Below are 14,354 nucleotides of genomic sequence, written 5' to 3'. Positions count from 1 at the left end.
ATTCAGTTCTGGTTTGTTTACAGATTCAACTGATTACACACATCTACTAACATGGTGTGAGAACTTAATTCAGGGGTTCTTTGTAAAGACTAGTTTGCATGAATTGTGGAGATGCAGTGATGCATCATTATGTATAAAGTTAAATCTTCATGATTGTAGCACAAATAAACTTGCATTTCACTGGCTAGAGATCGCCTGTCAATCAAGCAATGGATTTTCTGCTGATGGAGTTTGAGTTTCTTTTTTCTTTGTCTGTTCAGCTATGGTGCCTATCACTGCTCAAACTAACGACCCAGCTTTTGTTAGTTTGTTGATTCAAAATAAATCAGATATATGAAATGCATTTCTTTGTGATACAAAAATGCTACTAGGTATTGTGTGGTTGGAACTGTCGCATTAAATGACTCATTGATAGAAAGTAGTGAAGGGGACATTTATTTATATGAAAATGGTCCTGAAATTTTACATTAGAGCTAATGTGCTGGAGTGGAGATGGTATTTCAAGTGGTCTGAAAAAAGAGAGGGGAGATGGAGGAATTGTGGGATACTTCCATTATTTAATGCACTCATTTTTTTGTCTGAGCATTTGAACTGACCTCTCTTGGAAAAAGCCAGAGCGAGCAAGACAGAGAGAAGGAGAGATGAATAGTCGAAGGCATATTTTACATCCTCCCTACTCTGCCTCTATTTCTCTCTCCTCCCTTGAGAACGAGTCTTTTGTATCGCCTCTTACAATACTTTGGTTACTGCTCTTCCTCAGAAAATAGCACACATAAGTCTAAAGGCAGGGAGAGAGAGTATTTTCAACATCCTGCAGATGGACAAAATGGGTAGAGCTGCTTTCCAATCTGTGTGTGTGTGAGACACACTGACATACAGTCAGAGAGGTGGAAGACAGAGACAAAGGAATGGCAGAGGAAAAAGATAATGAAAGGAAAGCAAGGGAAACTCACACCTGACAGTGAATTTGTGTCAGGCAGTGTTGGACTTGGTACTAAGAGAAAGAATATATTATTCACTTCTTATTTCAGAGGCAATATTGTTTCTTTACCTATTTCTCCAAGGTAGCAGTAATTTTTTGCACTACTCATTGCATTTATTTTCATTTACACACCCCAAATTTTTCTTTTTTCCCCCAAGTAGTGGAAATGTAATCTTGCACAGCAAAGATCACCTTTGTTTGACTTGTGAAATCATCTAGGCACACTCAAACCAGATCGTCACTGGAAGCAACCAGGCAGCCGGACCAACCAGCGTCCTTTGAAGAATGATGTGGTTTAGGTGATGATAAAAGCAAGAAGCACCAGTGCAACGAATTAAAGGACAGAAACTACAGCGCATTTTAAAGTTCTCCTTACAAAAACAGCAAAAATCCTGTACTGACATGAAGTAAACAACATAGACAAAACAAATGAGTATACAAGACTTGTGGGAATGCTTTCAACTTGAGAAAGTGAACTTTTCTGCCATTTCACATCTACTGTTGCTCAGCGTGATAGGATATCAGCTTATTCTGAGGAAAACAAGGGAGTAGATAGAAGGGACTTGCAAGGACCTCACAATAAAATACAGATCACAATGCATGGGTCATACTACAATTTGTATCACAATACTTAATGATACTTAGTCAGAGACAATGGGTCTTCCTTCAAACAAGGCTTAAAAAATGCCCTCCACCCAACCAACATGCACAAAACTCAATTCCTTCTTAGGAAGGATAGATGAATAGATAGATCTTACAATACAACCTTTTGTACAGCATCTCGTTATACTCATAAAATATACATCATATAAATAGGATGAAACAGAATTAGTTGGGATAAAATGGGATAAAAGTAAATTATTTATCACAATTCATCCACTTAACATAGTGAAATAAAATAGAGATGTTATCACATCTTATGAAAATGCAATGTATAAATTATCTATGGATATTCTCCTTCATCCAGGTCATCGTTCTCTTTGCGCAAACTGAATCGTAGGCAACTGGACTTGTATGTCCAGTTGCCTACGATTCAATTTGCCAAAAGAGAATGTATAAATTATATATCTATATATGTTTATCTCTCTCTCTCTCTCTCTCTCTCTCTATATATATATATATATATATTCCCTTGTCCACCTGTGTGTTGTGAGTGTGTGGGTGTGCTTTCTCCTACATTCGTCCGTGATTACCACTTCCGTGATTCACTTTCACTTGTTCAACCTGCACACTTGGGGGCTAATAGCACTGTAAGATTTTACTGAAGAACTTGACATTACCAAGGGAGGAAAAAAAACAGTTCTTTAGTTCTTTAACTTCTTGCCCAGCTCTCTAACCTTACCATTTCTATCTCTCTCTCTCTCTCTCTCTCTCTCACACACACACACACACACACACACACACACACACAAATACTCCTTCACTACTCACTAAAATACCAATTATTTGACTCCAGAGAGGTAAAAATGGAACTGTGTTAATTATAGATGTGCTGAGGCTTCCCCTGAGCTGAACGAGAGGTCATATTGTTCTGCAAAAGGGTATTGTTCTACTGTATTGAAACCTGGGTAAAAACTGCAGTGGAGTGAAGGGGTAGTTATTTATTGAAGGGTGATTACTAATAGAACACAACACGATCAACTGGATTGACTTGATTTCTGCGTGTGCGTGCAAGTGTGCTGTGGCATTGCCGTACTTCACTCAGAGGGCTATTGGGATGGAGAGAGAAAAACAGACAAAAACACTGAAAGACAGGAAATGGCGAACATGATGTGTAAAACAGGAAGAGTAACCGGCAGAAAAGATTAGATGAACCCATTACTTTGTGAATCCCTCTTCCTTTTCAAAGTTCTTTCTCTTTGCTACTTCTTTTCAAAGCCAAAATGTATGGGAAAGGATGCAGCCCTGACTCTGCCCACTGTTCATTTAAATATAATGTTCTTATGTGAATATAAACACTGCTGAGTCAATATAGAGTAGCACTGAAACTAGATAGATAGATAGATAGATAGATAGATAGATACTTTATTCATCCCGCAGGAAATTCGTAAATGATTATTTTAATTATTTTAGTTTATTACTTTTAAACTTCATCATTTTATGATATAAACAAAGTGATCTTAGTGATGTTGGAATTGGCAAATGTTTGGTATTTCATGGTTGAGTAAAGCCATTGGAAAACCCAGTAATGGTGATGAGCCATCAAAATACATATATAAATCAGTACCGTAATTACGCCCAGGATGAGAAAAAATGGAAAAAATGTATGTGTGTGGGTGGATGTCGAGGTGGATGGGTTGGGTGGAGGTGGGGTGGGTGGGTAAAAGAACAAAAGAAGCCCAGCTCTGTCTTTCAAGTTGGAGATGAGATGATGGGCTGAATGAAGTGGTTTTGCCATGGCATAACCTGTGCCTGTTTTTTATTTCTCATTTTCTCCTTTTTTCCTTCTCTCCTCTAGTGACCTGCTCGATTATTAATTTTCACTCTTAAGCGTCGAGATCGCCGCCTCTGTAATAACTTTATTTCAAAGCTGCCACATTTCACCTTTGAACATGCCTGGCAGCACACTGAAGCTTTATAATTGATATCTCCTCCTTCAGTCAGAGGTTTCTAAGGACAGCGATTAGACAGTGAAGTTGAGGACAGGTGCAGCTGACATGTTCGGATTGAAAGAAACATGACACCTTTATAGAACATTGTACAGGAAACTCATCAAAGGAAACTCTGAAACCCAATTTCCTCTCAGGGATCAATAAAGTGTTCTTGATTCTGAAAGAATAATGATGCATGAAACAACACTTAGGTATAGAAATGCGTCAAATATTGCTGGCTTCCCTAATTTTCTAATAGGACGTTGCATACTGTCTACTCCTTGTCACATGTCATCCCCTATATTTCTTATAATGTCGCATAGCAGAAGTGCATAAAAAATAATACACTGTTCACTGTGAAAGCTATCATCTAAGAGACAATGTGGACTATAAGTCAATGTCAAGGTCAAAGCCAAACTTCAAAGATTATTATACACCTATGCGTACAGGGAATAAGTGGAGTTTGTGGAGCTCATTAAAATAAATCTGTAGCCAATGTGGAAGAATAAGCCTTCAAAACACTAAGAAGGACTTCAAAACACCGACCCCCTCTTCTGTTCTCTCACTAAAAAGGCGTGGTAATTGGAAATAAGGATCTGTTGTTGCCTACTGTTCCCATTACCATGTCGAGACTTCCCACTGTGGGAACATGAACTAGGTTTTGATTCCCATGCTGAGCTTTTTAGACATAAATTATAACCCACATGACTCGGAGCTATTCACTCTTTGCTACTTCTCCATTAACTCATTTAGAGGCTTTAGGAAAATGAAACTGTCCTGCATGGCAGACCTGCAGTGATGTACTGCTGGTAGTGCTGGAACTTTTGCACTGCAGCCTACATATAAAATTAGAATTACCAACTCATAGTTGTATGTCTCCACGAACCTGGCAGGTTGAAGTTAACATCCATGTATGGCCAGACTCATATAATATTTGTGGTGTGAAGTGTATTTTTTGGCAAAATGGAAGTTATTACTTCATTGACACATATGATCACTGTCTTCACTTCAGATTATTCAGATTTCAGACTTCAGATTATTTTTTCCACAGATGAATACTAAGGACTGATAGAGAGCTTCATCACACATTGGAACAATAATCACCTGAAGCTCATTATCTGCAAAACCAATGAGTTTGCTGAATGAAATGCTGAATTATGGCACTGAACAATAGACAGAAAAGCATTTTTTTTTTCCATGATGTGTACCAAAAGTGAAGAAATTCCCTCAAGGCGTTCCTGAGATACCACGTTCACAAGACACATAGGGCCAATGGGATTTGAGTCATCAGGGTAGAGTGCTACCACTCAATATAAGGGACATTCATTAATGTCCACACCACAAAGTTCCTTTCAAATAAGTGCTAGTGCTTATTCTTTCAGGCAGCACAGCCTGTGTGAACCCAAATGAATGCCTTACTCCACAGACTAGAAATCACACATTTAACGACTGGCTTTTGCAGTTTTTTCATCTTGCCAAGAGGGAAAAATGCTCCAAGTTTCCCTGTGCTGTTCATCCATGGCAGACTCTGATCTTCACACTTAATGACAAAATGGCAAAATGATGGTTGAAAGTGGAATAAAAGTCATTTACTGTATCTTGGTGTTATGCAAAGCCTTTAAAAATGTGACTGAATAGCACTAGTCTTGAATGCACGTGCCTCGATCTCCAGAAACTGCTCCAGATCTCGAATTTGTTTTTCACACCCAGATGAAACCAGCTGAAACACCGCAGAATGAAACACGTGGCACAGGAAATGTCAGGAATAATGTATCACTGTGTTTTTCTGTTTTTTTCTGGTTTATTATAGTCTTTATTATACTCTGTCTTTAGGAGGATATGGTCTATTATATTTTCTTAACCCTGTGAAACCCTTGAGCCCACATGCCACCAAAATTCCTTTTATTTCTTTCAAAAATATTTCAAAACAGGTACTTTGGGATATGAAGGCCCACTTGTTTTTGTTGTTTGTTTGTTCATTTGTTTGCATACAAATACCACTTTACAGGGCAAAAGTACAAAAAAAGTAAAATACACAAAGTGCATTCATAAAATATATTTTAAATTATCTATACAAATATCAAAAATTGTAAAAGTATACAGAATTGCTATGTCTGCTTTCCAACAAAAAGAAAAAATGCATCTTCATTGTTTTTTTCATATATATATATACATATATATATATATATATATATATATATATATATATATATACACACACATACATATATATATATATATATATATATATATATATATATATATATATATATATATATATATATATATATATATATATACAATACAGGCCAAAAGTTTGGAGTGTGTTTGAATGAACACATGTGGAGTTATGTATTTAACAAAAAAAGGTGAAATAAAATAAAAAGGACAGGTAAATAAAAAAATAAATAAAAAATTAAATAATTAAAAAATTAAATAATAACAATAAAAAAAAGGCTCCTGAGTACAACGAAAGAAAATGGAATTAGTAGAAATGTATAGGGAACTGATCTGTGGGGAAATAGCTGAATAACTCTTTTGACAGTTCTATTGCAACAAAACAAATATCAAAAATAGTGGTGCTGGAGGATTATTTGATTTTGGCTGCTGTATGCTGCTGTGACTGCTGATGCTGTGAGGTTTTAGCTGAGATCCTGATATTTAACCAAAACTGCAGCAAAGAGACACCAGTAGACAAGCTACCATGCTACCTCAAGGTAATGCTAAGGGGAAAAACAGCACATTTACCTATACTTGTGTTAGTTAATCCTAATAAGCCCTGTTATTGTTAACAAAAAACATCTGTTGTCTTATGACAAAAGAGAATGTTTTCCATCAGCTGTACATCAGGCCTTCACCATCATATACAAACTCTTCTGCAACAAACTCTTCTCAGTGGCATTAGTGAATGCTACAGCTGTTGCCTTGGCAAGGGCAACCACCTGGAAATACTCCGACTTGCAGTGAACCAAAGGCCCCTGCCAATTTTATGCAATTATATTTCTATGAGTGCAACAAACTTATGAAAATAGAGCCTGAATTAATTATGGGTGATAAACGGTAGGCTTGCTACCATGGAGGCTAGGAAACTGAATTTAAATTTTCCTTAATTAAAAAAGGCATATTCATGACTTATAAGGATGTCTATCAGGTGGTGAAGTACAGTGACAGTTAAATAATAATCATAATAAAAAAGAATATTTAAATATTGGTTGCTTATTTAGCTTAAATCTTTAAGCTATCTAGTCATCCATGAAGATGTCTTTGTGTAACTGCATTTGTGATATTCAACAGTATGATTCAAAACTGACTTGATGTTCTAGAAAACACACATAAAGGGTAAATTCATGCAATTTCTGTTCATTGACTTCATAATCATAGTCACCATGTTGGAGCAAGGTAGATAATGGAGATCATCTAATCAACCAAGTTAACATATACATATAATGCATTGATCTATTAACTGTGGACTTCTGTGAATCTTCCCTTTAAATCTTCTCAATCTGGGATAAAGAGAAGAAAGTTACTGTTACTTGCTTTTTGAAACAGGGTTTCAAAACTCTGAACCTCCCCTTTAAGATTACCCCGATGTAAGGACAACAAATAACACTCCCCCCTTTTATTTTATCAGCCATCGCTACTGCTAGTGAATGTAAAATCAGCAATACATTCTTGTTGCCTTGTTTACACAACATAAATTACCTCCGAGCATCTCCTTGTTAATCAAGCTGAGAACACACAAATGCACACACACACATTCAACACACACAAATCATACACACAGCTACACACATACACATGCACACACAGACACACACACCTCCAATAAAATACTTGCTTCTCACACTTCTGCAAAGTCACACTAAAATATTTTGTCCGTAAATGCCTGGGGGCCAGGAGCACTTTGCATGTCATATAAAATTTCATACGCTGCCTCAAATCAGGATAACAGATGCTATAAACAGGTTCATTCAATCACAAAGGGACACTGTGTTCGCCAATAACAACTCCCATGGACTGATGCAAGATAAATATATAGTGGAGTAAGCAGATATTCTGTTAGGGAGTAGCTGGATGAAAGCATATCTGTCACTAACGTAATCTGGTCACTTTAAGTTGTTTTATGTCTCTTTTGTTTAGTTAGAGAAGAATGAAATGCCAGAATAATTAAGTCTTACTCACAATGGTGTTCATGCACTCATAGCTACTTTACATGACACTGTACAATGCAAAATAGATGGGTGATAAATAAACTGAAGGTAAGATGAAAACATGCAACGCCTTGTCAAATTTAGTGGATGAGCTCAGGGTTTTCCCTGCCTTATAATTTCTTAGGCGCACCGCCTAGACGTTTTCACCGACCGCCTAGATCAAATGAACGAGGAAAGGGGGAAAAACGCACATCGATATATTCAATCTGCGGCTCCTTTAGGAATCTGTTGTTGATGCTTGCTTGGATTGTCCGGGGGAAGTTAGGCGGGTACTGGGCCGTACGTCATGAAATACTGACAACGGAATTAACCAATCACTGCAGCGAATAGTTTCTGCTTGAACGCTGAGAGGATGGCTTTCAGCCGCAACACATCCGCTGTAGGCTAGGCGGAGGTGGAATGTATGAATCGCCTAGCGCGAAAAACACAAGCGCTCGCAAATACCAGTGATCCATTGGCCATTTGGGTGACTTGTGTGAAGCGTGCAGATTAGCCAAATAAAACGGAATCTATTTTTAACGCGGAATTTGGCATAACAGCTGCACCGGCACCGCACGAGCCAAAGGGTAGAGAAACTCTCCAGCTACAGCAGCGCACTGACATAGATTGTGTAACAAAGTGAAGATTTGCCACTCCGCTATATTTTCACTGGCTAACAGCAGCACACTGGCTTAGCTTGTCTATTCAGAGAAGAGGTATCACTTCGGCTTTTTTTTTTTTTTTTTTTTTTTACAATCTGTGATTGAAAAATTCCATTGTATTTCTCCTGCTGTTTTGTTGTTTGATGTTGTTATTCCATGGTTAACAAGCCAAAAGTTAATTTATTGATGTCTCAGAGATATTCTGAACACAGATGCAATGGCGTTTAATAAGTAAGAAAAAAAAGTGATAGAGGGAGGGATCAAGCATCGAAGAGGGAGAGCTCACTTCTTTCTCCCATTAAACTCCATGGTAGCCGCAGCTGCTCTCAATAGGTCACTTGTGTGAAAAAAAAATTAAGCTGCAGTGAAAATAGTTAGCATTAGCTAGCTTAGTACTACTGTGGTTATAACTGGAATTTTTGGACTATATTTCTGATCTTTGTTCGATGTCAAATACATATTAAGAAACAGATTAAGTTCATTCACATGCAAAGGATTCACCCTATGGTTTTTCTGATGTCAAGATTTAACATATCTAAAGAAACTATTGAAACTATTGGTGAACATGAAGTGAACGTTATGTCAAAAAAAAAAAAAAAAAAAAAAAAAAAAAACATACTGATACGTATCTCTGCGCATTTTAAAGTGGTTATACGGAAATTCGGGACCTTTTCTAGTGGGTATACGGCGTATACCTGCGTATCAAGTAGACTACACCACTGGATTTTACAAACGAAAAAAAGGACACCCTAATAACACAAAGGGTGATGTAAGTCTTCACCTCCTATTTTGAAACGGTGTTTGAAAAAGTGTTGATTTTTTTTTTTCTTTAAAGCTATTGAGCATAATCACAAAACCCCTGGCTATCAACAGCTTCAATCTCAAAATACTCATAGCAGTCCGAGCTCTTATACAATTGCCCCATACACTCAAACTCTCCCTTTCCCATCTTTCTTTTCTCCCCTCACCTTCTCCTTTTTCCCCTCTGTCCTCTGCTTGCTTCCTCTCCTCTCTGTTTCTTCATCTCTGTGAGCAGTGAGATGACCTGAGCCAAGCAGTGGTGATTACCTCCACGGTTCAATGCAGAGGTCTCATTTCCAAGGCCCCCATGACTATTCCTGGAGGTGCAGCTCTGCTGTGATTGATGCTTTATAAAACCTTTTTTACAGTTGTGACATTTCATGGAAAACAAGCGGGGGTCTGAACTTTCCCATCTGCCGGGTCCACCCGCCTCTCCCTCCTTTCCCCCTCCTTTCTCCCTCGGTTTCTTGTACATATTTGCTCCTTTTTACACTGTCACTCCTCTCTCGGCTAAATACTGTCTCTTTTCCTTCAGTCTTTCCCATGTTAAACCTCCTCTCTCTATTCTGTCTTTACTTTTTTATTTCTATCCCTCCATCTCTCCTCCTCACATCAGATTTGATGAATGACAGTTGGAGTGACAAGGAGGGAGAGAAGATAAAAGAGAGATACAAAAACACAATAAGAGGTAGAACAGCAAATAGAAATGGGAGAGAAACAAAAAAAAGAAAGGGAAATGCAGATAAAAAATACTGAATTCTTCATTCAGCCCATCAGGGCTATAATTTCACTCTAACATTGCTCCCTATTTGCATAAACAAGTCAGAGGTTCAGCTCAACAAATCCCTTGACATTTTTTCCTTGATAGAGAGGTGAAATGTCTGTTAACAGCAATTCATTCTGCTAGAACATTACCAGCTGAACAGGCCTTTTTAACCTATTTTGAACTGCCATCATTGTTTTTAAAACAATGCATAGCTTATTTTAATGTGAAGCACTTCTTTATTACCTGTGCTGCAAAAGTGCTATTTAAAAGTTATGATCAAAAACAATAACGATAACACTAATACTCATACTCATAATTATGTATTTATAATGTGTATTTGTCAAAGCCAGTGCTAGCAGAAGAAGAAAAAGAAGAAGAGGAAGATGAAGAAGAAAGATAATGGCAGTAAAATAAATAAATAAATAAAAAAAAAAAAATAAATCACTGTCTTCTAAGAAATCATTAGTTAATCACTTCAACTTATCTACCAAAATTCATGTAAACCTATCCTGCTGACAGATGGAGTAGGAGTACCCAACTTTTAACAGGTTGGGAGAAACTGGGTATTACAAATACACAAATCATCACAAAACCCCTGAAATGCTTTTAATATCACAGATTGATATTTAATAGTGTAAGATTATCTAAGTGTGATTTTGTTTTTGCTTGTTAAGGCAAACCCAAGCAAAAACAACCCTAACCCAACATGCACAGGGCAAAGAGCAGGAAACACCCTGGACAGATTGCCAATCCATCGCAGGGCTAACAGAATTTAAAAATTGTTTGAAATATTTTGTATATGAAGTAAATTTGCATACTTTCAAAAGCATCATTGACATAGCAAAAAAATATATATATTTGAAATTCATAATGGATAAATTCAAAACAATGATGGCAATGCCCTGTGGGGCAAACAAAACCTCCCACAGTGACCCTTACATGCAGTTCATTGCACAGTTCATGTATGACCTTTATACATATACAGGCTTGTACACAGCCATGCATGTCAAATTACCAAGCCTCTCTCTCTCTGTCACACATATGTTTACACACACACACACACACACACACACACACACACACACACACACACACACACACAACCACGCACCCTCCTCCCCCCTCTCACACAGCTGCTTAGCTTTCTATAACACCACTGCTAAGTTTCCAAAGAGAATCATGTGGTGTGTGTGTGTGTGTGTGTGTGTGTGTGTGTGTGTGTAAACATATGTCACTGCCATGCTGCCAGTGCTAGGTAGTAAATTCTCCATCAGGACTATCAATATGATTAAATAGATGTACCAGGCCACATCCATCATGACACATAATCACCTGGAATGTCACACAGGTCACGGACTAGGGAGGGGGGTGGGGGCGGTGGGGGAGGGGGGTGGAAGGTTGTACACACTCATTTTGTGTGTATTATAACTTGGTATGATATTTATGTTGCTAAATCCTCTTAAATATCACTACTTTTAGCATGTCAGACATGGAAGCTGCTTTAGACCTTGTCCACACTAAGCTGGGTAAATATCAACATACATCCCTTTTTAGACTGTTTAGTGCTGAATATGCTGTGTTAGTGTGGCTGGAAAGCCACATTAACACAGCATATTCATCCACCAAAAACATACATTTTCAAATAATAAAATATAATTTAATCATAATAATCATAATTTCAATCTTGGCAATTTCCAACATTTCCAATAACATGGTGCTCATGGTTTCAACTTGGGATAAATGGATGCTCACAGTGAGAAGAAACTTTGGGAATGCCAATGAAAGGAGTGCCATGAACACCAAGCATTTACAAACAGAAATTCGAAGTCCAAAGTCAAGTGAAGCGAGTATTAGTCCACTTTGCAAATGCTGAATAAGGCTTGTTAGAAAGCATCGTCGACTTCGGGGTGGACAATTTAAAGACCTATGTAACTCGGAAGCTCATTTTCAAAAAGCTTTTCAAAATGGTCTTTGATACTGAAATGACTGCCTTGTTGGAAATGTGTTGAAGACTAACAATAAGCTGCAGCAAATCGCTAAAACAAGCAGTGATGTTGTGCTACATATCATAATAAATGCATATAAATCAATTAATAAGATGATTACACATATGATGTAAACCAGGGGTTAGGGGTCATCAACTACATATTTTTGAGGGCCAGAATTTTTCCAAGCAGAAACTGTGGGGGTCAGACTTTCAAATCACAAAATTTTAATTTATTGAGCCAATTACTGTTTAATATTTTCACTTTCTTACAAATTAATGTTTTTTAATTAGCCTATAGCCTATTAGCCTGTGTGAATATACTCCTAAAAAAAACATGGGAAATTGACGAGGTAGTTCTCTGAAGAATGACAGTTAAAATCTGTAAATCTGAAAACATAATTTCAGAATGCAGTCTTGATTGGCAGGAAACATTAATCAACTATAAGTGGGTTTGACACTATTCTGCAGTGTCCTGATTGGTGCAAAACGCTTGCAGGAAGGAAATCCTTTTGAATTGTTTGTCAAACATGAGACAGAAGTTGTGGATAATATTATGATTCACTGTTATTGTATATGAGGAAACAAAAATAAACAAATGTTAAATGAGAGCTATGAGTTTGACCCCACACTGTAAAAAAATCAGTCAGATTTACAGTAAAATACTGACAGCTGTTAACTGTCTCTTAATTTATAACTCTTCATTATAGTGTAATTACATGCTTTTGAAATGATGGTATTTCCCCATTATTTCCCCATATTTTCCTCGTTTCCCATTATTTTTACCCAAAATGTAAAATTAATGTAAAATTGTGTTTTCTACAAAACATATCTACATATTATGTAAGTAAAAAATTGACATATTATGACAATAAAAATTAAAATGTTGTACTGTTTCTTGGTCTAGGATAATTTAATGCATCTACTACAGTGATATACCAGTTTGGATTTATGGTCTTTTACTGTTGTTAATTGACAGTTTGTTTGTTTTTTTCTGTTTTTTTTTCTGTCATTTGTATGACTTTTTTTTTTTTTTTTACAGTGCATGCTTGCCTAAAGATATGGCATAAGCCACATTCCATTCATAAAAGATGAAAATTCATTTCAGCTTCACCTGTCCCTGCTGCTACTCACTCCAAAACTAGCCAATCAAGCGCAACTTTCTGAGCCTGACTCCTGCATTGGGTTGTGATATTACTTGTGGGTATCTACAGTTTTTTTTCAATCGCTTTACCTCCTTCAACTCAGAAACCATGGCATCAAAACAGTTAATACATAGGCCTAATGAGAGGCGCTCTTCCCAAAATAACACATTTTGTTTGCAAAAGGCTTCTACCATGACAAAACATTTCAAACATGCAGCAAAAGCAGATTTTGTCTCCGCCCAATACAACTTGCAGTCAAGCAAGTTACAGTTTTTTTCAATCGCTTTACCTCCTTTGTCAACTCAGAAATGCTGGTATCAAAACAGTTAATCCATAGGCCTAATGAGAGGTGCACTTCCCAAAATAACACATTTTGTTTGCAAAAGGCTCTTACCATGACAAAACATTTCAAACATGCAGCAAAAGCACATTTTGTCACCGCCCAATACAACTCGCAGTCAAGCGACATAATCCAGCCACTCACTCACTTCATACTCAACACCAAAATGCAACACACCTTTTTTAGTCTGAGCAGGTTCAACCTTACTTTTTTCCTGTGTGTACTGCAGTCATATTTTTGACAATTTACATAGTTACATATTGTAAAGCAAGTAGCAAAAGCCAATATTTCCCTCAAACAACTCAACTTCTGCCCAAATGAGTAGATTCCTTCAGTCAGCTCTATTGTACTGTAACACAGCTGACAGCAGAATACAAAATACAGCTGTCAGTTTGAACAAGGTTCTCCTGTGAGCTGCACATTCAAATGTGAACTTACAATAAAGAATTGCATCCAAACTCAGAAAGACTTTGAAGTGAAATTATACTGTATTGATGGGAAAAACTGAAATACTGTAATTCACATACAGTATTACACAGAAAAACTCAAAGGAGTTGAGAAAAAAAAATACAGAATACAATTTATAGGCCCCTTTTTTGTAGGTGCAAACTGATTGATTGGTGAATGGTGATTTGTGGAACGGGTAGTGATGCAGCTGCACTAGTGATTTCACAGTGATGCAGCTCATTTCTATCAGCTGTGAGCAGATGTTTTGCTTTTGACTACCATAGTGAAGTCAATGGAGTCAGGGCCATGTAAATGACACGTGAGAAGTGTTGTGCAAAAGAGCGTGAAACATGTGTGAATCCAATGAAAAGGTATGAACACATTTGCAAAAGAAAACTTCTGCTGTGGTTTGGAGGTGAAGATGACGACAAAGTGGATCCCAGTTT

Source organism: Myripristis murdjan, chromosome 4, assembly GCF_902150065.1.
Source record: "Myripristis murdjan chromosome 4, fMyrMur1.1, whole genome shotgun sequence".
In the NCBI taxonomy this organism is placed as follows: Eukaryota; Metazoa; Chordata; class Actinopteri; order Holocentriformes; family Holocentridae; genus Myripristis; species Myripristis murdjan.
Note: the sequence above shows the minus strand (reverse complement) of the source record.